General features: G+C 56.1%; 1 pseudogene; it reads right to left on the minus strand.

Annotated features, from left to right (window-relative positions):
• Positions 1-286: 286 nt before the first annotated feature.
• On the minus strand, positions 287-708 carry LOC114901661 (annotated as a pseudogene).
• Positions 709-4,453: the final 3,745 nt, after the last annotated feature.

Raw genomic sequence — 4,453 nt, forward strand, 5'->3', positions numbered from 1 at the left:
TTGGTGCAAGGGAGACTCCCTGTTGCCGGGATAAGCCCTGGCCACGTGAAGTTCAGCCTCACAGAAACTCTCCTGTGCTATCTCTGACCCAAAGCTTAGCACCAGTTTTTTTCACTTCCTAGGATTCACACACAAAGAACCAGTGTCCAGAGGCAAGTGACATAGGCCTTAAACTTGCTGCCATCCTTAATTTCCTCATTCATAAACTTTCCTTAGAAAACCCAAATCCCCGTTCCTCTTTTTAAATAGATTCCTGCCTTCAGCCCCGATGGCCAGTAGCAGACAGCTATTTCCCAATGGACGAGAGAGACTCCTTCATCTTCTTGGTCATGGTTGGGATGAGGTTCACTTGGCCATCCACACACTTGGTCACTCAACTCTCCAGCTGCCGCTTCACCTGAAGCTCTTTTCTCCCCGCATCTATTGAATCTCTGGCTTTGTCGTTGCAGTGTATAGTGTATAGTGCATAGGGCCAGGCGGTCCTGGAACTTCTCCAACTCGCAGGTCACCAGGGCCTGGGCTTGAGCCAGAGGTGCACGGCAGCGCTCAATGCGCTGGTGCACTTGCTGCATGGATGCCTGGCCATCCTCACAACAGCCGGTGCTGCACCGGAATGTGAGGCCCTGCATCTTCCGGATGTTCTCTCTCCAGACTCTTCACCACAGAGTCCGCCGCCTCCTGCACCCGGAGCTGCTGCAGCTCTGCCATGGCGACCCCGCGCAGCTCCCTGCCGCAACGGCGCCCACATGCTCACCAGCTTTTTATCTTAATTTACGAGCCTGCTGTAGCACCAATGAAGACATACTGTACTGCCTGGGAAAAAAACCACAGCCGAATTCTATTTCTGTACGATTCAAAGGCACGCCTTTGGCTGGAGCTGCTTCAGAAATAAGAAAAGTAGGAGACACAGCCCTGCTCGGGCTTGCTGGACTTGTCAGGGACCCTCGTCCTGGCCGTCTCCTATTGGCCTTGGGCTTCATTAAGCCTTCTGATTTATTTTTGTAGTCACTATTTTTTGAAAAAAGTAAAGCTGCCTTAATGGAAACTTTTAAAATCCAGGAGCTTTGGATTCCTCTACTTTGTCAGGCAAAAGTGGATTCATTTAGGTAGTTTTATCCACAAAAATGCACGTATTTATGAAGGTTTCAAAAATTAGCTTTTTCACTTCTTTTACTCCAGGAACCTAAAAACCAGACTTGGAAGATAATTTTTGTAGTGGGGTATGTGCATTCAGTCAACTAGGAAATGTAGCGGTTTTCGAAGGTCTCAGAATTTCTGCATCTCATAATTCCTTTGTCCGGTCCTCTTGGGGACTTGCTCCTGAGTTCTTTTCCTGCCCAGCCTCCTGATTCGGAGGTGAGGTGTCCCTGTGACTGCAGTTTGAGAAGTTTCACAAGAAGGTGAGGAGTGGCCGGAGGAGGGGGGATGGGGAGAATAGAGCTGAGCGAGCCTTGCTTTTCAAGATGGGGGAGCCCAGCGCAGCCTGGATAGAGAGGGAGGGCTGGACTTCCTTTGCTGGAGGCAGGTCCACGGGCAGAGCCTGGGGGCAAGAGGAGGTGGTGTGCCGTGGAGGGCGTGAGGGCCCACGTGGTGAATGAGCCAGAGGCAGCCATGGGCCTCTGGCCTTCCCCTCCAGCAGCTGTGGCCACTGGCATGGTGGGAGACGCTGGTCTGGGGAGGAGGATAGAGTCAGTGATGTTCACGGTCGCTGAGGAAGCGAACAGGCAGCCCTGCTGCTGACCAAGCCTTTCTCTGAGGTCGGGGTCTGGAGGCGGGGTAGCCCTCCACCTTACAAACAAGCGTCTGGTCCCAGCATCATGCCACTCCCAGACGCCGGCGTGGGACCGGTGCCCCCCTCCCCACCCCGGTCTGTGGCCGGTTGCTCTCTGGTGGGTCCCTCACGCTGGGTGTGGGCAGTGGAGCCCCCAAGTCTCCAGGACACGTCCTGTGAACGCCTTCCTGTTCCCAGGCCCAGCTGCCTCGGAGCTGACCACGCTGCCTGGGAAGGGGTCGAGAAGGGGGCCGGGGTACACAGTGTGTCTGCGTTCTTCCTCTGTGCTTTCTCCTGCCACCGGGTGGGAATCCCCAGGACAGCAGAAATCTCCGGGTGTCTCCCTGGCTGGGGCTCCCCCACCTGTCAGCACAGAGCCAGGCCTTTCCCAGGCATCGCAAAGTAGAAAGCGCATCTGTTTTCCAAGAAAGGACGCTGAGAGAGATGGCCAAATTGAGTTAGGAGTGCCAGGAATCCAGACCCACGAGTTCCTGTAAGGCCCGCCTTACCTCTGAATTACAGCTGCTTTCCGCGTTTCTGCAGGGAAACCGAGCCGCTCTCCCCGTGGCATTTACAACGGCTTGATTTACAGGCCCGCATGCTCGCTGCACACTGCACATCCATTCTCTCTCCGTCTTTAAACTTTTAAGCCTTTGCCTTATGAATGAGGCGGCTGATTTTCTAGGTTCCCTGGGCTTTTTATATGAGGTCTTTTTCTTTCTTCTCTGCTGGTTTCTCCATAAACATGTTCTGAACACCTACTCTGTGCAAGACCTGTGACGGGCTCCCCAGGGGTCCAGAAACGAACTTGTCAGAGTTCTGGGCCTCAAGGACTTTGCATTCAAGGGCGGGTGGGAGGGAAGATGCCCGACATGCAGAGAGGTTCCCTACTCGGTGTCCCCACTGAGCAACCCTGTAACGGACGCTTATTCTGCGCTGACGCCGTGTGAAGTGCTCGGGCCTAGTGCTGATGGCCAGGACCGACGAGGACCCCGAGCTCACCCCGTGGGGAGGGGGCGGTGTGTCAGGGGGTAGGAGGACAGGATCACAGACCACTCCTGGAGCCCACAGCAAAGCCCGTGTGGTCTGGAGGGCGGGGGTCAGGGATCGCAGGTGAAGGGGGCAGGGGAGAGGGAATTGTTCCAGGCAGGTGGAGTTGCCCCGTGAAGATGTGGCATCCAGAGAGAGCACGGCGTGTCCGAGAAACCGCCCGAAGTCCAGAGAGTGTGTAGCGTGGAGCGAGGCAGAGGTCGGGGTGCTGGAGCTGTCTCCGCCCCAGGCGGAGCGGAGCCCAGACGGCGGTGGCCAGCGTGTGTGACGAGCGTGGGGAGACACCGGGGGGGCCCGGGCCGGGCGGCTGATGCGATTTCTGTTGCTCGGAGGAAGGGCCACGGTGGCAAGACCGCACGTGAGGAAAACTGTTCAGAGACCCTGAACTTGCTGTCATTAATCTCAGTGACAACTGGGCCAGAGTGGGAGAGAAGTGACAGGTTCGAGACGTTGTTAAGGAGAGGACTCTGTAGGACTTGGTCATCAGTCCGACCTGGAGGGTGAGGGCCGGAGGGGAGCCAGCACAGCTCCAGGGCTTCTGTCTTGGCCTGCTGGGCTGGAGGAGGTCGCGTTCACTGCCACGTGGGACCCCGGGGTGTACGGAAGCCTGCGGTTCGAGGCCCCTAGGAGACACCCGCGGGCAGTAGGATCTGTGAGTGTAAAGCTCAGAATCAAGGAGGGCCTGGGAAATACAGCTTCGGGAGTGAGCAGCAGCTACAGCCCGGGGAGTAGATAGAAACCCCCAAGGGGCGCAGTGGAGTGAGAGGGAAGGAGAGCCTCAGGGAGCCCCCTAGAGACACAGCATTTAAGGGGAGACAGAGGGAGAACCGCCAAGCAGTAGCAGCGAGGCCTTCTCAAGGGGGACGTTTGCACGCCTTCTTTGGTGCAGGACAATGGCAGGACCTCAGAGACCCTGGGGCCCTGGGAGAAGACGCGGGTCACTGGACCAAGTGGCCCAGCAGGACCACAGCAGAGAAGCAGGGAGGAGCTCGGTCTGCCTGGGACCTAGGTTGGTGGGGCTGCGTCAGACCCAGCACCTGGGGGCCCAGACCCCCTGAGCCCCTGGGCCCTGCTTCCCTGCCTCTAACTTTCCTGCTGTGGCGAAGGCCTTCCCAGCTCCTCTTTGCAAAGAATTATGCACTTCTTGACTGGAGCTCATGGAGCAGCCCTGACGCCGAAGAGAGAAAACATGTTTGAGGAAGAGGAGCCTTTCCCCCAGTCCTGAGCTGGCCGCTTCTTGACGAGAAGACTGCTTTTTTAATCTAAAAGAACTTTACATTTACGCTTGACTGAAGCACAGGCCACATTTGTCCTGGGAGCCAATGGGAAGCCGGGGTTTGGGTAATCTATGCGAGGCCCCTTAGCTTCCCTGCATCCATCATCCCAAGTGACAGAATTTACATCATTAATCATTGGTGGCAATAGAAAAGTCATTGGAATAGAATGTTGTCACAGGATAAATATCTCCCAATTGCATATAAATGTCTCAGCTTTACTGTACTGTTTGTGCTCGAGAAATACCGTGGTGGCTTCAAAATGGTATTTATGTGGCATCAGGAAGCCATCAACACCAGCCTGTCCTGCCCACACCCTCTCCCAAGGAAGCCTGGACTCCCCCCAGGGGCCTCAGCC

This window comes from Monodon monoceros, unplaced genomic scaffold (assembly GCF_005190385.1).
Source record: "Monodon monoceros isolate NGI ecotype Baffin Bay Population unplaced genomic scaffold, NGI_Narwhal_1 Contig3175_ctg1, whole genome shotgun sequence".
Lineage (NCBI taxonomy): Eukaryota > Metazoa > Chordata > Mammalia > Artiodactyla > Monodontidae > Monodon > Monodon monoceros.